Genomic DNA, 21953 nt, shown 5'->3' on the forward strand with positions numbered 1-21953 from the left:
TTTTCTGACAGTCAATTCTCTTCTCTCTTCATGAGCTTGGTAATTTAAACCACACTCATGGCTTCACCTACAATTTTTATGATCGCTAAAGCCCTGTCTCCAGCCCAGGGCTCTCTTGATAGCGCCACATCTGCTTGTTGGACGTTCACGGGCCTATTCTAGGTGCTTCGAGCTTGACAGATGGAACTCTGGTTCCTTCTTCCAGGCATCTGGTAGCACTCTGCCCCAGGCCCGACTTTTGTGCAGACACACGGCACTACCTGCAGCTCCCAGACACGTCATTCTCACCACTCCCTAGCAGCAATTATGCTGCTCCGTGTTTCCTCCACCTGGAACCCCCTTCTCTTCCTCACTCCCCATCCCCCAGTCCTCTCAAGATTAAGTTCAGAAGTCATTCCATCCAGGGTCGCCTTCCTTGAGTCCCTTTGCTGTTACCCTGTGTGCACACCGGTGTGGAACTCATTACACAGGATTCTAACTGTGGGCTTCTCTTCTTCTTTCCTTGCTGGCTTGTGAGCTCTCTGGGAACAGACTCCCAACGATAGCACAGCCCCACTCTCTTGCCATTCTGCTGTTGACTGAAGGAAAAACGCACAACGTAAGAGCTGTGAGTTTGGGTTTTATTGGGGGACTTATGAGGACACTAGCCTCTCAGGAGCTCTGAGAGAACCGCTCTGAAGAGGCGGGGGAGAAGCCAGTATACATATATGATTTGGGGCTGTGGAATACGTGCAGGCAAGCATACATCTCGGTAAGAGGTGACGCGTGGTCACACGGATCAGATATCTCAGTTAATGGTTTGGTATTTGTGTGTGTGTGTGTATGGGAAGATGCAGGAACCTGGGTTCCTTAAAATTCTTCCCGAGATGTCTCTGTCTGAGGAGACTGCTTCTCCAAAGCACAGCGTATCCTGTTATTGTTCTGATTTCCTCAGTGACTTAATCCTTGTAGGACTGGGTGGCGAGCAACACCCTTTGTTCCTCTTTGTTTACATTGCTCTGTGTGAGGGAGAAGCTTTTTTATTTTATTTTTTATTTTTTTGCGGTACACGGGCCTCTCACTGTTGTGGCCTCTCCCGTCGCGGAGCACAGGCTCCGGACGCGCAGGCTCAGCGGCCACGGCTCACGGGCCCAGCCGCTCCGCGGCACGTGGGATCCTCCCGGACCGGGGCACGAACCTGGGTCCCCTGCACCGGCAGGCGGACCCCCAACCACTGCGCCACCAGGGAAGCCCGAGAAGCTTTTTTAAAATCACAAATTATCCACTGATGTTAAAGTATATTTGAGAGTTCTGGCCAGAGGTTTGCTGTCTTGCTTGTGCAATCAAATCACTCGGGAGCTTTTAAAAAAATACAGATTCTCCACGCTCCCCTTTCTGGAGATTTTGACTCAATAGATCTGAGGTAAATCCCAGACACTTGGACTATTTAAACTCCACTAGTGACTCTGTGGGGCAGCAGGACCGGGAACCACCGAGAAGGTCCTTTACTAACGAGGGACACATTTATGAACTGCGTTATCAGTGAGCACATTGGCAGGGTTTGGTAAGTCCCAACCAGGGGGCAGCAGTAGTGCTCCCCTCAATCCCACAGGATGCTGGGGAGGTCCTGCGGCCAGCTCCCCCTCCGTCCCCAGGGAGCGGCGGGCACAGTAATGAGAACCATGGAGACCTGGGTTCATATTGTTTGCAGTCTCAGATCGTACGACAGTTACTCTCTTTATGTAAGTTAATGCAGTTTTCTCATTTGTAAAAGATGGCTAATAAAAGTGCCACACCATAGGTTTTATATGATGAATAAATTGTGTGTGTTTGTGTGTAAAATTTACCAGTCTGACACAAACTTAACTCTCAATAAAAGCTGACTACTATTTTCTTGTCCTTTTTGTCAAAAGACGTGTCATAGGCTCTTCCTAGTTTAGAGCACTGACGAAAGCCACATAATCACCAATTTTCAGAACTAGAAGGAAACCTAGATTCACTTCCTCTCTGAACTAGGTGGAGAAGCAAGCACAGCTCGTGGTTTCTGAGTCTGTAGACCCATGGACCCAAGGATGCAGTCAAATCTCTCTTACAGCACTTGGAGCTGTGAGGAATTCTGCTGAACAGAGCTTGCGCTGGTGCAAGTATATTCCGTTACGAGGACGGGTATCTCTCAAAGAGGACTGTGTCCACATATTTTTATTACTCCAAAAGCTTTTCCCACCGGCTCAGGGTTTTTTCAGCTCATAGCTTATCCTTTCACATGTCTGCCTTCCTCCTTGCCTAGCTGGCTCTCTATTTCAGTTCAGCCTTCCCATCCTTGGGGAATTGGTCCCTCACTCCCAATGACTTGGTCAGTGTTCTCTATTATGGCTGGGCTGGTACCATGAGCATCTTTGGCAGCAATGACGAGGCTGTGGTTTACAAAAGTAAACTCGGTTAATGGATGCGAGCCCCGTTGGACTTTAGCTCCATAATTGCAGGGGCAGTATCTGGTTTTCTCTTCCTTGCTTAGAACAGTGCCTGGCCCAGAGAAGAGGAACAGCAGACGTTCTTTGCCGGAAACATACACTTGTCACCTTCCATACATGCTCTTGGATTGCAAACATATCTGCAGCTAATAACAATGGTGGTAATAGAAAGAGTAGCAACATTTGATTGCTCACTATGGCCAGACACTGTAGAAACAATTTATTATATTTAATCCTTGCTACAAATGTATAAGCTATAAACTATTACAATTTCCATTGTATAGTTGAGGCAGCCGAGTATAGAAAGCAAGAAACTTGCTCAAAATTGTACATTTTCAAAGCCAGAAAGTCCACCTCCAGCACTGGTGATCTGTGCATTGTAAAGAAAGTGGTACTTTCAGGTTGGATGTCTAGTAGCGGTGACATGTCAGATGGACTGGAGGTGGATGCAAGTTAATTTCCATCTCAGTTGCCCCTTGCACCTCAGTTTCTGATCAAATAAATTTTTCTAGTCGAAGACTCCTCACTGTAGTTCCTTCATCTGTCTCTCTTTAATTCTTTTTTCCTTCTTCTGTTTTTTAGACAAGATTATATATTAACAACAGCAAACACCGGCATGGATGTAAGCACCAGAAATTCTCATTCAGTGGGAATGCAAAACAGTACAGCCACCTTCAAAGGCGCTTTGTGAGTCTCTTAAAAACGAAACATACTCTCACCATGTAAGCCCGCAATTAGGCTCTCTGCTATTTACCCCAAAGAGTTGACAGCCTATGTCCACATGAAAACCACACAAGGATGTTTGTACCTGCTTTATTCATAGTTGCCCAACTTGGAAGCAATCTAGATTTTTAACTAAGTGAGTGGATAAATAAACCACGGCACATCAGACAACGGACTGTTGTTCAGTACTAAAAAGAAACGAGCTATCAAACCTTGAAAAGACACGGAGGAATCTAAATACATATCACTAAGTGAAAGAAGCCCACCTGGAAAAGGATGCATGCTGTATGATCCCCACTATATGATATCCTGTAAAAGGTAAAACTGTGGAGACAGTAAAAAGATCAGTGGTTTCCACAGGTTAAGAAGGAGGAAGAGAGGGCTTCCCTGGTGGCGCAGTGGTTGAGAGTCCGCCTGCCGATGTAGGGGACATGGGTTTGTGCCCAGGTCTGGGAAGATCCCACATGCTGCGGAGCGGCTGGGCCCGTGAGCCATGGCCGCTGAGCCTGCGCGTCCGGAGCCTGTGCTCCGCAGCGGGAGAGGCCACAACAGTGAGAGGCCCGCGTACCGCAAAAAAAAAGAAAAAATAAAGGAGGAAGAGATGAGTACACATGGCACAGGTGATTTTCAGGGCAGTGAGACTATTACACATGGTACCATAATGAGGATAATTAGTATTATACATCTGTCGAACCCCATAGAACGTACACCACCAAGAATGAATACTGAACTATGGATTTGGGGTGATAATGATGTGTCAGTGTGTTACCAAGTCCAAGCTCATACTGTTTGCTGCCCAGTAAGCCAATAAATTGAGAGACAGGTTGCTGGCACGACACCTTTATTAGGAAAGCCAGCAGACCGAGAAGATGGTGGACTTGTGTCCCAAAGAACCATCATCCCTGAGTTAGAACTCAGGCTTCTTTTATACTAAAAGGGGTGGGGGGTAAAGTCAAACATTTCCTGGTTCCAGTCAGACTCCAGAGGGGGTGTGTTAATTTCTTCCTCGCAGGAGTCATTCACAGGTAGGCTTTGTCAGGAGGTTTCCTGTGAGCTAAACAAAGGTATTTTAGCTTAATTCTCATTGCGTGGGAGGCTGTGTTCCCAGGGATGGGCCATGATGTGTAATTTAAGCTTGTAGGCACATCTCTTTAGTGATTAACTTACAGCAAAAAGCAATAGAATACAGAGGTTAAAGTAAAAGAAACAGATCCAATATGGAGTCAGATTTGTTCTTCCCTATTGCAAACGTAGGTTCATCAGTGGAACAAATGAACTATCTGATGAGAGCTGTAGATAGTTGGGAAGGCTGTGCCCGTGTGGGGGAGGGACTATATGGGAACTTTCTGCTCAATTTTGCTGCGGATCTAAAACTGCTGTAAAAAATAAAAGTCTACTTTCAAAAAAGGAGGGACATATGTTGTTAAAATATCCTCCTCAAACAAGGGGAAAAATTCCATGGAGAAAGAAAAATCAAGGAATCAGTCATCACTTATAGACAGCTGATCAACTATCGGGGAATTAAAGGCAATCTATTGAAAACACTATTAGAACTCATTAGAATTCATCAAGTTAGCTGAATACAAGATCAGCATATAAACATCAAGCACAATCGATAAACCAGCTGTTACCAGTACATAACCTAATGGAAATAATGATAAATGGACGAAGGTAACGATAGCAACAAAAAAAATATTGAAATATATTTAATTAGAAATATATAAACCTTTAAGGATAACATCATGAAACTTTACTCCTGAATAAAAAAGGGGGTCTACCATGAGGTTTTTGTATAGCACTCTACACACACACACACACACACACATAATATATATATGATTGTTTTAAGTTGCTGATCTCCTAATTTCAAATGGATTTTAAAAACCCTGCATCTGTACTCTCCTCCCATTACAATTACTGCTTTTGACGTCATATTTTACATCTAATTGTTTTGCGTATCCCTTAACGGGCTTATTGCGGACACAGATGATTTTACTACTTCTGTCTTGTAACCTCCCTACTAGCCTTGTGTGTGGATGGTTTCCTACCTTTATTGTATGTTGCCTTCACTGGTGAGCTTTCTCACTTCATAATTTTGTTTCTAGTTGTAGCCAGGAAAGGGGTCTAAGTAAATGGACGCACCCACCTTACTTTCAAGGAAACATGAAAGCATTTAATGATGTCAACTGCTCTCACACTACTCTACAAATTCAGTGCAGCCCCCATTAGAATCCTAATATGGCAGCTGTGGGCTTATTTTAAATTCTAAAGTGCTGTTTGAATGTCTCAAAATTAGCACGTACTCACTTATTGGGTTGAGGGGAGGAACCCGACTTTGGTCCCAGGTTCAAGCCCAGCTCTGGCACTTTCTACCTGTGGGGACACCAGCAAGGTGCTCACCCTCCCAGCCTCAGTTTCCCCCTCTGTAAAATAAGGTGACATAATCCTGCCTACTTCATGGGATTTGTCTTAGGATAAATAATACAGGAAAAAAATGTCCAGCACAGTATCTGGCAGTAAAAGTAGCTATGACACTTAAGTAACAAAAAGGAAAAGAATATAAGTACTAAGTCAAACAAAGTAAATCACCTCTCTCCCAAAGTCAAATAACAAACTGAGTCTACCTGACTTTGCCTATGAGGAATGTTTATTTATCCTAAATGCTAACAAATTGTGCTTCAGAATTTGACTCTGGTTCCATTGGGATTTCTCTCAGTTAAGAAGAGACCATTCCTTTTTCAATCACTTTATTGTTTTATGGCGAGTTCTAAGTGACTCTTATTGTGGTTTTAATATTCTTAGTACTGACTATAGGAACAAGGGTATAGGAAGGTGGTGGGTGGAGATAGATATTATTTATCCCAAGACACACAGGGACTCTGGGGACTCATGTCTTCAGCGGGATGCTCTGGTCACTCGTGTCCTTTTGGCTGAGGTTGGAAATCCCAGAGATTCTTTAGGTCTTGCAACTGATGAACATATGTCCCACCTCCCCTTTCATAATCCCTCTTGTTCCAATTTACCAAAGACAGTAGGTTTCTGCATCATCCACCAGAATCTTAACACAGAGCCTTGACTCTGCGTTTAGAAATCCCTGGACCTCAAAGAAACAGTTTAAAGTCTTATTTGGTGATACAGAAAAAATTTTCTATATCAAGTGATTTCTACTTCTTTCCTCTAATAAAATCAAAAGAGGACCTAAGTTAACTGACTGATAAATTATTAAAAATCATTTTCAGTGATAAATTACGATGCCTTTTTTAGCCTGTAGTTCAGAATGATTGAAAAAATTGAATGGCATCGCTATCACAAAACTCATTCTGCAACTGCAAATTCATGTGACAAGTGTTTTCAGAGTTTACATCCGTGAAGGTGAAAAACATGAATAAAAGTACCTCATTTTAACAATAATTCACAGTATCCATGTATATGTAAAATCAAGAGTCCTCATTCAGTTCATGAAGAGATACATTTATCAATAACATTTTACATCACGTGTTTAAAAAGAATCAACAATTGAAATAAATGTCTGGTCTCCATGCAAAGTTGCAAAAGCATCTCTGCTGGCGCCCAAATCACCAATACACCTTATCTTACAAACTCCTTGAAGCCATTTTATCCCTTCTTCCCACGCCTTTCTGCATTGTGGAACCTGAGATTTATGCCCTGAGGTTCCTCAGGGAAACATGTGAGTGATGTAGCCACGCCTTACTACTCCCACAGACCACCTGCCAGCCCCCCTCCTACCCCTAATGCAGCTCAGACTTTGGGCCAAGGATGTGAGCTGCAGAGGGAGGCATATAACATGGAAAAATCCACTGGGCATCAGAGGTTGTTTCCTTCACCTTGTTCACCAACTCTTGCCGTGAAGTGATGGCCTTGTGATGTTTAAATCTCTTTTCTGTGTCATACCTTAGGCAGAAGGAGGTAAGAAAATATCAGAAATGCTTGGTTTGCTCCGGAATTCTCCATAACAGTTACTCAGTGTGTGCACTGGGCTACCTGTGCTGTTCATAGTGCTGGGGATCCAGCCCAGGTACCAGCTGAGACACAACCTAGAGTTTGGGGACCATCATCCACTTGTAAATTGACTTCATCCACCATGTGGCATCAGTGGGGTACTCCCGTGAGCCAGTGCTATCAGGTACACTATTTGGATGGCCCAAGGCCTCCTCTCCTGAGAAGGCAGAGCTGTGTTCATCACAATACATTTTGCCTCAATAATACAATTTTTAACTTTGTATTTGGAATTAACTTCAAACACGCAGAAACATTGTAATGATATGTATAGTAGAACACCATCATGCCATTACCCAGATGCACTTTTTTTTAAAATTGAAGTATAGTTGGTGTACAATATTTTATAAGTTGCAAGTGTACAATAGAGTCACGATTTTTAAAGGTTTTATTCCATTTACAGTTATTATAAAATATTGGATATATTCCCTGTGTTGTACAATATATCCCTTGTAGCTTATACATAATAGTTTTAATTCCCTACCCCTATATTTCCCCTCCCACCCTCCCTCTCCCCACTGGTAACCGCTAGTTTGTTCTCTGTACCTGTGAGTCTGTCTGTTTTTTGTTATATTCACTAATTTGTCGTATTTTTAAGATTCCACATATAAGTGTTACCATACAACATCTGTCTTTCTCTGTCTGACTTATTTCACTGACCATAATACCCTCCAAGTCCATACATGGGGTTGCAAATGGCAAAATTTCATTCTTTTCTATGGCTGAGTAGTATTCCATTATATAGATATACACCAGATACACTTATTGTTGATGTATTACTTGATTTACTTTATATACATTCTTTTGGAGACTTCTTCTCACAAAGACAGAGGCCAGACATTTCAATACATGGAAGAAAAATTCCAACAGACACGCATAGCCTTTAGCATGAAATTATACCCATATATTCCACTGGCCCCAAAGCTGTGGCAAGGCCATACATACATAAAGTCAGGGACGATGTAGGGACTAAAGAAACTACAATAAGCAGATCTTTTGTGGTTGCCAACCCTCCCATGTCAAGAAGAACATGTAGGCTGCATTTGAAAGATTGGAGGAGCACTGCATTAATGAAACTGTCATGGGCTCCTGAGTTCCAGGCAGTGTTCCAGAGGTTTCCCTTACCATGCAGAAGACACTTGAATGTCAAGGACTCTCCCTCCATCTGAAGTCCTTTTCTGCAGGAGTCAAGACTGCCAGACCAAGGTGAGGCACTGTTCCAATACGTCTGTTCTACCTAGGGAACGGATGTTACCGAAGGCAATTCCAAGGGAGAGCTGCCTTGTAGCAGTGAAGCCAGATGTTAACAACTCTTCCTGCCCCTCCCACAGTAAGGTAAGCTGGCGTGTCGTTGAGATACACGTTCTCATTGTAGGGCAGCCCCACAGGTGCAGGAGACCCCTGAGGACAGCAAGTCACAACCCCTTCACTGGTCCCTTCCTGAATAGGGGAGTTTGAGTCCTCTGCAAACACAAGTGCCACTTATGAAAATGGAAATAGCAGATTTTTGCCATCTTTCCCCTTGAGAAGAAAGGAGTAACTCTATGGTGTCCATGACAGGTTGAATGAAAATGAAGGTTTTAAAAAAATTTTACTTATTTATTTGTTTGTTTTGGCAGTGTTGGGTCTTCGTTGCTGTGTGCGGGCTTTCTCTAGTTGTGGTGAGCAGGGGCTACTCTTCGGTACGTGGGCTCCTCATTGCAGGAGAAGCAGTTGGCTCAGCAGTTGCGGTACGCAGGCCCTAGAGCATGCGGGCTCAGTAGTTGTGGTTCGTGGGCTCTAGAGCTCAGGCTCAGTAGTTGTGGAGCATGGGCTTAGATGCTCCACGGCATATGGGGTCTTCCCGGACCAGAGATTGAACCCGTGTCCCCTGCATTGGCAGGCGGATTCTTAACCACTTCGCCAGAGGGAAGTCCCAATCTCAGACTCTCTTGCCAGCTGCCTTCTCATTAGCTTCTCTAATGGAAGGCACTGATGAAGATAGGAAGGTGGGAAGAGGGCAGAAGTCATGTGCTGCGGTATTGTTTAAGGGAGAAAAGCTTTCTAGAATCCAGTTTAGAATTTGTCTATCTGTAGCAGGCCACTAACTGGGGACCTGATGCCTTCCCACGATCAACAGAGAGAGAGGCAGAGAAACCAATCAATAAAATAAAGAATTTGAGGTGTGGCCCTGACTTGCCAGCCCTGGGCTATATGGACTATGTCAGCTTGAGAGAACCAATTCATCTTAAGTCCCAGTAAATGGAGATACACTTTCTTCTTTACATGAGAGTCCGTATTGTGCTCATCTGGTGTATTGAAACTTTTAACGGGAATCTGGACCTCTCATAAAGGTGTTTTGGTCCATGTATCATTGGTTTTTTTTTTTGTTTGTTTCTAAAATATTTATTTATTTATTTATCTTTGGCTGCATTGGGTCTTCGTTGCTGTGCACGGGCTTTCTCTATTTGCAGCGAGCGGGGGCTACTCTTTGTTGCAGTGGCTTCTCTTGTTGTGGAGCACGGGCTCTAGGCGTGCGGGCTTCAGTAGTTATGGCACGTGGGCTCAGTAATTGTGGCTCTCGCGGCTCTAGAGCGCAGACTCAGTAGTTGTGGCGCACGGGCTTAGTTGCTCCGCGGCATGTGGGAGTCTTCCCGGACCAGGGATCGAACCCGTATCCCCTGCATTGGAAGGCGGATTCTTAACCACTGTGCCACCAGGGAAGCCCCGTGTATCATTGTTAAATCAGTCTTTCTGCGGGGGAATAAAGGCTGGGACTTCCGCCACCTTGCTGATTTCACTCTGGGGATATCCTAGTTCCTCTCTAATTTCCAGTAGCTACGACGGAGAGCATATAAAAGCTGCTGTATTTTTTACACATTGTTGATACATCTAGCCTTACAAAGTATCTCATCTTACTATCTTAATACTGCTTGTTGTATTTCAAGAGCCTGTCTCATGTTTCCTGGCAAAACAATCATGCTCTCTGCAAATGAATGTGTTTTCTGTCTTCTTTGGAAATATTTAGGATTGGTCCATTTTATTATTTTTGTCGCTACTTAGGGGGGTTGACACAAAGCAAGGTTGACTGACTGCATGTCACAGGCATATTTTTGTTTATCCTGGATTTTAATGGAAATGTCATTAGCATCCATTATTTTATTTTATTTTAATTTTTTAAATGATTTTCTTTGTTTTGGCCGTGCCACGCGGCTTGTGGGATCTTAGTTCCCCAAACAGGGATGGAACCCAGGCTCTCGGCAGTGACATCAGCAAGTCCTAACCACTGGACCGCCAGGGAATTCCTGCATCCGTTATTTTAGAACTGCACTTGTTCTTGGCATTGTAAATTATTTTTTTGTACCTAAATAGTTTCTTCTATACTTATTTTACTTTAAATTTTTATTAAGAATGGTCATTGAGTTTCATTAAATAACCTTCATCTAGTCATATAATAGGGAGATTTCTCTTTTTCAGTTGTTGAGATGATGATATTGGTAACGTGTATGATATTGAACTGCACCCTTGGTTTTGGAATCCCCTGTGTATGTTTCACATGTTAATCCAAGGCCACCTCTGGCCTGTATTTAATGATTTCAGAGGAGACCTTTTTTTTTTTTTTTTGCGGTACGCGGGCCTCTCACTGTTGTGGCCTCTCCCGTTGCAGAGCACAGGCTCCGGACGCGCAGGCTCAGCGGCCATGGCTCACGGGCCCAGCCGCTCCGCGGCATGTGGGACCTCCCCGGACCGGTCACGAACCCGCGTCCCCTGCATCGGCAGACGGACTCTCAACCACTGCGCCACCAGGAAGCCCAGAGGAGAACTTTTATACACACACAAACACACACACACACACACACACACACACACACACACACACTGACATGATACTGTGGTTCTCAAAGCCTGGTCCATGGGCCACTGTGGAACTCTGAGATTCTTACAAGGGGTCCTGGGAGATCAAACTCTTTTAATAATGATACTAATATTTTTCAGGTCACTCTCATTCTCTTACAATTGTTCTTTGGAGTTTTCCAGAGGCTATGTGATATGTGACACAGCGACAGAATTAATGCAGAAGAAAATATATTTCAGCAGTTTTCTATCAGTCATATGTTAAAGAGACTTGCAAAATTCTAAACATTGGTAATCCCAATGCAATGCAATTTTTTTTGTCCTTTTGGAAAATATAAACTTTTTAATAAAGATATGCTATATATTAAAATATATGAATTTATTATTCTTATGATTAAATAAAAAATAAATGTTTTATAAATGTCTCCATTTTAAACTGTGTAAATGTAGATATTTATAAGGCACTTAAACAGAAGCTCTTTTTTGTGGTCCTTAATCGTTTTTACGGTTATAATGGATTCCCTTTTCTGAGAACCATTGACATAATATAACCACAGACATGTAAGTACATTTTATATATGTATCATTTGAATAATACTAAGTACCCTACTTATTATTTTCACTCCTAGCTATCAATACTCATAAAAACAAGGAAGGTTGAGGGACCTCCCTAGTGGTCCAATGGTAAAGAATCTACCTTTCAAGATCCCACATGCCTCAGGGCAACTAAGCCCCTGCACCACAACTACTGAGCTCACGCCTCAACTGGAGAGCCTGCGTGCCGCAAACTACTGAGCCCAAGCGCTCTGGAACTCATGCGCCACAACTAGAGAAGAGAAAACCTGCACTCCGCAACTAGAGAGAAGCCTGCGCGCCACAATGAAGAGGCTTCATGCCTCAGTGAAGATCCCGTGTGCCGCAACTAAGACCTGACGCAGCCAAAAAAATAAATAAATAAAACAATAATAATAATTAAAAAAAACACAACAAGGACGGTTGAGAAGAAGTGGAAGTTGACAAAAGGATGATGAAGGAAGATCTCACTGAGAAGGAGACATTTGAGTAGAGACCAAGGAAACAAGAGAAATTGAAATGAGATTCAAACAGGATTGGTGTGCACTGCATATTCCTATATGTGTTCAAAGGCAAATAATAATAAATTTTAAAATAGTGTTCAGTTGTTAGATTGTGTATAGTTGGCAAATACACTGCTCAGAGACAGGACTAAGTGGGCAATTAATAGATATTTTTTAAGATTTTTTTTTTTGGATGTGGACCAGTTTTTAAAGTCTTTGTTGAATTTGTTACAATATTGTTTCTGTTTTATGTTTTGTTTTGTTTTTCTTGCTGCGAGGCACGTGGGATCTTAGCTCCCTGACCAGGATGGAACCCATACCCCCCGCATTGGAAGGTGATGTCTAAACCACTGGACCACCAGGGAAGTCCCAATAGATCTGAATCCAATAATTCTTTCAATCTCTGATATTCTTTCTTTATCTCCAAAACACATATATATCTTCATCCTTCTACTTATTTATTTATTTTTTTTTGCGGTACGTGGGCCTCTCACTGTCGTGGCCTCTCCCGTTGCGGAGCACAGGCTCTGGACGCGCAGGCCCAGCGGCCATGGCTCACGGGCCCAGCTGCTCCGCGGCATGTGGGGTCTTCCCGGACCGGGGCACGAACCCGTGTCCCCTCCATCGGCAGGCGGACTCCCAACCACTGCACCACCAGGGAAGCCCCCTTCTACTTATTTTTATATTATCTCAGTGGTTTCTCTAAAAATGGTTATTACTGTTACATATGAGTCCAAGTTGGGGGACTGGAGCTGGGGGTGCTCCTCAGAACCCAGTGGATGCTGAGAGTGGGCGGTGGGAGTATTTGCACTGGGTGTGGGCGTAGAGATGCAGTGCCTGTGGAGCATTTGAAAGTGATGAGTGAAAGTGAAGCTTCCCTGGAACCTACTTTTCTAAATAACATCAGCGATAAAGTCCACCTCCCTGAAGAGGTATCAGTATAAGTTTTAATACTCGTTCTACCTTCCATTGTCCTGGAACAGACCACTCCCAGAGCCCTGTCCTCGATACTCCCCCGACTCCATGCGGTCACTCAGGCACCCAGGCTGTCCTGATGAAGGCCTCAAGCATCTCTTAGGGCCTCAGGACTCTACTGGATCTTGGCGTTAGGTGGCAGATGAGGGAATAGGGAAGGGGCTTTCCGAGACAGGTCTGGAGGTGATGTTTCTCATGACTCCCCCATTCCATTGACCTGAACTCAGGGACGTGGCCACACCCCAGGGAAACAAAGCCAGCTGTGTGTCCTGGCGGCAGAGGAAAATGGCTTGGTAAATAGCTCTCTAGTATCTGTTTGTTTTGCTTTTTTAAACTGCTTTATTGACTTCACAATATATAATGAACATCTCTCCATGCAACAGGTAAAACTCTCCTGCTGATAGAAACTTACAGATTGGGTCAGAAACACAACATTCAATTAGAAGCTGGTAATAGGAGACCCACAAGAAACAAGTAACACCAAAAGGTTTACGACAAAGGTACGTCACAAACATGTAAGTTTAGGAAACGGTGTGTCTCCCTACTAACTTCAGGGAAGACATCAGGATTCAAGGCATAAGGCAAAACTCATCCTGATGGTCCTGGTGAGGGGAGTCAGGGCTAACTGCCCGCAGACTATGACTCACTGCTTTTCCCTCAGCTGCCTCCCCTCCTCCCCAGTCCTTTCCATATTCTCTTCTCTCATCCTTAGCTGTGGCTCTCTAAGACTCTGAGTCATGTCCCGTCTACACTGCAGGGTGGGCTGCCTAATGCAGAACCGCCTACGATCTCCTCTAGGAACACAATATCCACCAGCCTCCAAAGGGCCACGGGCTCGCCTTTATCAGCGTCTCGCCCCTTTTCATCCTTGTTTTCATTCTCCTGGTCGGCATGTTCCATGTTGAGAGTGTTACCGCCTGTTCCTCTTTGGACGCCATTGCTCCTGGGCCTGTCCTCGCTGCCTCCTGCTTCTCCCGATCCTTGCTGCACATGCGCCGCCGCCACACTTCGACTCGCAGGCCGTTTTCTGTGGCCAAACGCCATGCCGCGCGGGGGCGCCTGGGGGCTGCCGTCTCTGCCCCGGGACCCCTGGGGAGGGGTCCACAGGCCGTGTCTGCTCGCCCACGCCATCTCTGGGGACCGCCCCCTCCGGGTCCCTTACCTGTTCTCCCTGCACCTCCTACTCTTGGGGGCCGACCCGGCCCGCACTCCCTCAGGGCCACCAGGAGCAGGGAGCGAGAAGTGAGCGAACGACAGCCGGGCTGATATCTGTTTTTAATATCCTTACTGTCTAGAGCATAAACTATTTTGTAAATTGTTGATCTTGGTAGGCAAACCTATATTTCATTTCTTTTCCTTAAATTCTTTTTTTTAAAATAATTTTTTAAAATTTATTTTTATGTATTTTATTTTTTGGCCCTGTTGCACAGCATGTGGGATCTTAGTTCCCCGACCAGGGATGGAACCTGTGTCCCCTGCACTGGAAGCGCGAAGTCTTAACCACTGGGCCGCCAGGGAGGTCCCAATATTTCGTTTCTAATCCTGTCACCCTCAGCAAGATCTATAAACAAAACACACTTTTTCAACAGCTTTATTGAGATATAACTCACATATCATAGAATGCATGCATTTAAAGGGTACACTTCAGTGGTTTTCAGTATATTCAGGGTTGTGCAGTCATCCCCACAACCCACTGTGGAACATTTTTCATCACCCCCAGAAGAACCCCCCAGACAGCAGACATGCCCCATTCCCAATAACTCCCCCAGTCTCAGGCAATAAGTAATCTACTTTCTGTCTCCATTCTCTTTTAATGTTGCTGATGAAAAGTCTGTTGTGAATTCTAGTTATTTTGTGGGAAAAGTTTAGATTTTTCTTTTCAACTTTGATTTTCTGAAACTTCACGGAAACTAGGCTTTATCCAGACATCAGTCTTTTTCACTCATCTATCTTAGCCCTCACTGAACCCTTTTAGTCAGAAACTGACGAAACACGTTTATCTTTACTGCCATCCCCAGGCAGTTGCCATCCTGTTTTTTTTTTTTAACTGAAATATAGTTGATTTACAATATTGTGTTAGTTTCAGGTGTACAGCAAAGTGATTCAGTGATATATACATATTTTTTTTTCAGATTATTTTCCATTCTGTTCATGTATTTTGTGAGAAGTGTTTTAACTCGAGTGTTTACTTCCAGGAGACGCAATATTTGCTTTAGTCTAAGACATGTGTTAGAAGTACAGCTAGAATGATGCATTTCTGCCTGGACAGATGTTACTATCCTGTCTCCAGCTCCAGGTAATAAGAGTCCTACAGAGTGTACTTAGAAGGAAAACTACGAGCGATATTTCCATGAGGTCTTTTTCTCCATCCTCATTTCGCCATAAACTTCTAACACGACACTGAGGATTCTCGCCTCCTCCCTGGTCTGTGATTCCTGTTTCTTTCCACCCGAGTTTGTTACCAGTGCATTTTCCGCAGGGCACGTAGCCCTCACGTACCTACCGTCTGTTCTCCGTTCCCTATCCCCTGAGTGCTGAAGCTACTTATTAGGTAATGAGGACCCCAGGTTGAAGCCTTTTCCGCTCCACAGAGCAACAGCCCCGTGCTGGAGAAAGACACCTAAAATAAATACATTGGGTATGTATTTGACGATTCATTGATTTATATTTTCTAGGAGCGTGGTGTTTTTTTACCGAGTGATTGGAGATTTTCCTATGATCATTCTCTTCTTGATTTTCAGTTTGATTCCACGATGGTCAGAGAACATACTTTGTACGATTTCACTTATTTTGCCTTTGTCAAGGTTAGTCGAATGACGTGTTGGCGTGGACATCCTTTGCTCCCGTCTCCAGTGTTCCTGCAACACTCCCATCCTCTGGACATCTGGTAGTTGCTGGCGCTGTTGGCACGGTCCACTCTCACTCTCTTGAACTCCGCGTGGATTTCCAGGCACAAGTCCCTTGAACAGACACTCTTCGGCTATATCATTGGCCAGGTGGTGCGCCTGGCAAACACGTGACCATGGAGAATGGGTACCCTCACTCCACTGGGGCAGCTCTGTGATGTCCTGAGGCAGATGGAGGCCCAAGCTGTCCAGGTGCTGAGACTGGGGCTAGGAAGGGGCTTTCTGGGCCTGCCCTGTCTAGAGGCTGACATCAGGTTCTGCAGTCCTAGGAGGGTACCTCCTGGGAGCTGCCATTGCTCGGAATCCTGAGACCTCCTCCCTTCCAAGCCGGTGACCGGTCTGACTGGGAGATGGGAATTTCACTGACTACAGTCCCATTTGGCCTTCTGGCGCCGCAACGCAGGACCTTCTCTTGTGTTTCATTCCTGTCCGCGTTATACCTGACAGAGGAGTTGAACCTGGTGGGAGCTGAATTGTCCCGAGAAAGGGCCAGAGGTCTACCTGGTAGAGGGGATGCCCAGGTAGGAAGAGGGACCCTCGGAGGTGTGAGCAGAAGTGGCAATAACTTATCCCTGGTTACAAGATTGTGGGGACTGGTAAAAGTAAGGGGAGATAAGGTTTGATTTTAAAATCTCTTGCTTTGGGACTTCCCTGGTGGTCCAGTGGGTAAGACTCTGCGCCCCCAATGCAGGGGGCCCAGATTCGAGCCCTGGTCAGGGAACTAGATCCCGCGTGCATGTGGCAACTAAGAAGTCCACATGCCGCGATTAAGAAGTCCACATGCCGCAACAGAGACCCGGCGCAGCCTAAATGAATAAATAAATATTTTTTTAAAATCTCTTGCTTTGCTTTATTCCGATGTAGTGCACACTTTTCCCTTGACCTTCCTGACTTCGTAGGTCATTGTGTGAATGAGCGATGGACCATGTTGCCACTCGAGGGACACAACTAGGGAGATTCACACAGTTGAAGGGGGCACCAAACATCTCAGGAAGTGGGATAAATAATATTTTTGTGAACTATTTTTAAAAGTCAAGATCAGTGCCATATATCAAATTTAAAAATCAAGACAGGGGGCTTCCCTGGTGGCGCAGTGGTTGAGAGTCCGCCTGCCGATGCAGGGGACACAGGTTCGTGCCCCGGTCCGGGAAGATCCCACATGCCGCAGAGCGGCTGGGCCCGTGAGCCATGGCCACTGAGCCTGCGCGTCCGGAGCCTGTGCTCTGCAACGGGAAAGGCCACAACAGTGAGAGGCCCGCGTACCGCAAAAAAAAAAAAAAAAAAATCAAGACAGGATTCACCCTGGCTTTTGCCTGAGTCACCTCTCTCACTGGCTCTGTTCCCAGCCCTGCACACTTGGGGCAGAGACAGAGAGAGCTGAGAAAAGTGCCCGGCCGTGGCCAGCAGGGGTCAGAATGAAGATGAAGACTGTGGCGGATCAGGGAATTGGGGCGGGACCCAACCGCCAGAACCTGCCCTCTGGTTCCTGGGGAGAAGGGGGTGGGTGGGGAGGGGAGGAAAACCAGTTTCCAGACAAGGGATTAATTTATTTTTTTGTTAACATCTTTACTGGAGTATAATTGCTTTACAATGGTGTGTTCGTTTCTGCTGTATCACAAAGTGAATCAGCTATACGTATACATTTATCCCCTCCCTCTTGCGTCTCCCTCCCTCCCACCCTCCCTATCCCACCCCTCTAGGTGGTCACAAAGCACCGAGCTGATCTCCCTGTGCTATGCGGCTGCTTCCCACTAGCTATCTCACCCATGAATTCTTTAATGAATAATTGTGTGTGTGTGTGTGTGAGAGAGAGAGATGAAGCTCTTTGAAGCCTCTATTTTAATCAGACAACAAAAAAGAACTTCAGGTTTGCAGATACTTTATTGAAATGAAAATGTATTTGAGGTTTCAACAATTGTCTTGCAGTGTGTAGATCAAAAGACAAGAAAGACAAACACACACACACACACACAAAGAAAGACAGCTTGTGGTTTACACTCATCGCCAGTCGACGTCTTCTGAGTCAAAGATCTTATGGAAAGTTAAAACGGTTCACAGAAAATACTATTATATATAATTTCCTGGAAAACAAAAATAAACATCACTTAGATTTTCAACTCTTTCTTGTAAAGTAAAATCTTGCAGAATAAACATTTCTTATTGTTTTCCTGAATCTGTACACACACATCTGTCATCCAAGAGAATTAGTGCTGGGAGTAAAATCAGAATGATCGCATCCTTTATTTGATCATTCAGGAGACATTTATTAACGTCAAAGAAGTTCTGGTATTTCCAGATCTTTTCTCCACCAGGGATCCCTTGAGTAAGTTTTTTTCTGCACATTTCTTGTTCCGTGAAATAACTTATCCATAACTCTGCTGCATGTATTATCATTTTTCCACACAGAATTGTGAAAATTTCAGCTCCATGGCATTTTTGAGTTCCTGTATGGCCTTACTGTCAGAGATATAGAAAGTAGGCTGCTGCCTTTTACCTTTGACTTTGGGGCCTACAAAGTCTTGAGGCTGTGCACTAAGAATGATTTGTCTGAGCTACGTTTTTAAAGGAAAAAACCCCATCATCCTTAATTGTAAGGATTATTCAGTAAATTTTAGTAAATACATATAACATCTAATTTACCATTTTAAATACGCCTCACACCATATTCACTCTGCAGTCAGTGCAACCAATCTCCAGACTGTCTTCATCTTGCAAAAAAGAAACTCTATAGCTGCTAAATAACTCCCATTTTCCTCACCATCCAACCCCCGGAAACCGCGATTCTACCTTCTACCGCTATTCTACACCAAAACCTGTACAGGAATGTCCGTAGCAACGTTACTCATCACAGCCCCAAAGTGGAAACAAAAACCTGTACAGGAATGTCCATAGCAGCGTTACTCATCACAGCCCCAGAGTGGAAACAAAAACCTGTACAGGAATGTCCATAGCAGCGTTACTCATAACAGCCCCAAATTGGAAACAACCCAATCGTCCACCAGCTGATGAATAAGATTAACAATATGGTATGTCCATACAGTGGAATATTGATACAGGCTATCACACGGATGAATCTTGAAAACATTACATAGGTGAGAGAAGTTGGACACGAGAGGCCACATATTGTGTGACTGCACTGATGTACAGGACCGGCAAATGCATAGAGACAGAAAGCAAAGCAGTGGTTGCCGGGGCTTGAGGGCAGAGGGGCGTGGAGAGACACTGCTTAATGGGGTGAGGTTTCTTTTGGGGGTGGTGAAAATGTTTTGAAACTGGAGAGTGGCGATGGTTGCACAACATTGTAATAAATGTACTAAACGCAGCCGAATTGCACAATTTTGATGGGTGAATTGTGGAGCACGTGATTTGTATCTTCCCCCAAATAAGCTGTTTAAAAAGGGAACTCGTGAAGGGGAGGGACAAGCGAGGCCGGGCAGAACTGGGATCCAGCCACGGGAACCATCTTCTTAGGATGTGCCCCTGGGGCTGGCACCATCAGATGCCGGTGGCCACACCAGTGGAGTCTGTGGGCACGGGGTTCCCATGTTCACCGCGGCTGCCGTGATTAATCAGGATTGCTCTGGAACATTCTTGTCATTCCCTCAAAGTTGAAAGTCCTGGATACGCACACGACTTTGGTCAACCCGGGCCGCCTGCTGCACGTCCGAGCTCTCTGTGCCGGAGAGCTGGAAATGCGACTCTGTCCCCTCTCAGCCTCTACAGTGTAAGGTGGGGTCCTGTCTCTCACCTGCCTTCAGATTCCCATCAAATTTCTAGGAAGGATCCAGACGCTGAGCAGCCAAAAGGGGACAATGGTCCATGACACATGGCAGCTCCTCTGAGAACCTGGAGATGCTCCAGTTCCAGCAAGCCCAAGCCCGGGCTCCTCAGATGGAGACAGGCTGGGACCTGGGACACGTTGCTGCACCGTTTGCACCTGGATAAACGTCTACTGGAGCAACAAAATACAAAGAAACTATAAGGGACTAAAAATACCTGCATGCAGTTGGGGCAAAGTATGGACAACAAGATACAAAAAGACCAAAAACCCAAATGCCACTTCTGAAGAACCGGGAGCAAAAGCAGGGGGTCGGGAGAAAAGCAGGGTACTGCTCATGTCCCCCGCACACAACGCCACCAAAGGGGTGGGCAGGCCACCTAAGCCACCCCTCCGGCCCGACCCCTGGACACACCCCTACCCTCCCCCCATAGAAGGAACAAGCTTGCCCCCCTTGGGAAGAAAGCAGGCAAGCAAGCCCTAACCAGAATCCCCTCGGGAACTCTCAAAGCTCCCGTGATCCAGCGGTTTCCCATGCTGATGACATCACAATGCCCGAGGTGCCACCGGGCAGCAGAGTTTGGGAACCTCTAGCACACAGCATCTGGCACGGTGCTCCCATAAGGTTGGCAGGACGGTGTGCTCACAGCAACATAGCAGATGAAGAACCCGGGGTCAAAGAGGGCAATGTCATCTTGCAGGTTGACGGCCAGGCTGAGGCAGGACGGGCCCCCTGACCACTGGCATCTCCACACGCAGTGGACACATGTCTGCGTGGATGAGCTCTGCTCTGAGCCTCTGCATCAGGCTTCCTCACCTGGCCACGCTCCCCCAGCACAGCCCCTTTCCTCCCAGCCAGACTCCCACACGGGAGGGAGGAGTGACCACCAGCTTCCGGACGTCACAGGCCCAGGGCCCAATGGCCATCGGGAAAATATCTGTGACTTCCGTCTAGAAGGCTTGGAACCCACACAAAAGCCTCAGCTGCCTCAGTACAGGGATCTGGTCCTAGGGAAATAGACTTGCCTCACAAAACACTGTCTCATTAATGATTTTTTACTATAAAGTCTTTTTGCTATAATGGCTTTTTGCTACATTGCCACTTTTTGAAAAACTATTTTTTAAATAAATTAATTTGTTTAATTTTGGCTGTGTTGGGTCTTCATTGCTGCCTGCGGGCTTTCTCTAGTTGCGGCGAGCGGGGGCTACTCTCCCTTGCGGTGTGCAGACTTCTCATTGCGGTGGCTTCTCTTGCTGCGGAGCACGGGCTCTAGGCGCGGGGGCTTCAGTAATTGTGGCGTGTGGGCTCAATCCCACGAGGCACGTGGGATCTTCCCGGACCAGGGCTTGAACCCGTGTCCCCTGCATTGGCAGGCGGATTCTTAACCACTGTGCCACCAGGGAAGCCCCGCAGCACTACTTACAATAGCCAGGACATGGAAGCAACCTAAATGTCCATCAACAGAGGAACGGATAAAGAAGATGTGGTACATATATACAATGGAATATTACTCAGCCATAAAAAGGAATGAAATTAGGTCATTTGTAGAGACATGGATGCACCTAGAGACTGTCATACAGAGTGAAGTAAGCCAGAAAGAGAAAAACAAGTATCGTATATTAACGCATATATGTGGAATCTGAAAAAATTGGTATAGACGATCTTATTTACAAAGCAGAAATAGAGACACAGAGAACAAATGTATGGATACCAAGGGGGAAAGGGAGGTGGGTGGGATGAACTGGGAGATTGGGATCGACACATATACACTATTGATACTATGTATAAAATACATAACTAATAAGAACCTACTGTACAGCACAGGGAACTCTACTCAGTGTTCTGTGGTGACCTAAATGGGAAGGAAATCCAAAAAAGAGGGGATATATGTATACATATGGCTGATTCACTTTGCTGTACAGTAGAAACTAACACAATATTGTAAAACAACTATACTCCAGTGGGTGCACATGTACGCACTGCTATATTTAAAAAGGATAACCAACAAGGACTTCCTGTATAGCACAGGGAACTCTGCTCAATGTTATGCAGCAGCCTGGATGGGAGGGGAGTTTGGGGGGAGAATGGATACATGCATATGTATGGCTGACACCCTTTGCTGTGCAGCTGAAACTATCACAACATTGTTAATCAGCTATACTCCAATGTAAAATGAAAAGTAAAAAAAAAATC

General features: G+C 45.2%; 1 long non-coding RNA gene and 1 pseudogene across 1 annotated transcript; one reads left to right on the top strand and one right to left on the bottom strand.

The window, feature by feature from the left end:
* Positions 1-13147: 13147 nt before the first annotated feature.
* On the top strand, positions 13148-16620 carry LOC138842796 (uncharacterized). The gene is made up of 3 exons (XR_011377674.1): positions 13148-13368; positions 13459-13575; positions 15880-16620. It is a non-coding gene; the product is annotated as an uncharacterized lncRNA (long non-coding RNA).
* On the bottom strand, positions 13645-14013 carry LOC115840654 (protein BEX1-like; annotated as a pseudogene).
* Positions 16621-21953: the final 5333 nt, after the last annotated feature.

This window comes from Globicephala melas, chromosome 8, assembly GCF_963455315.2.
Source record: "Globicephala melas chromosome 8, mGloMel1.2, whole genome shotgun sequence".
In the NCBI taxonomy this organism is placed as follows: Eukaryota; Metazoa; Chordata; class Mammalia; order Artiodactyla; family Delphinidae; genus Globicephala; species Globicephala melas.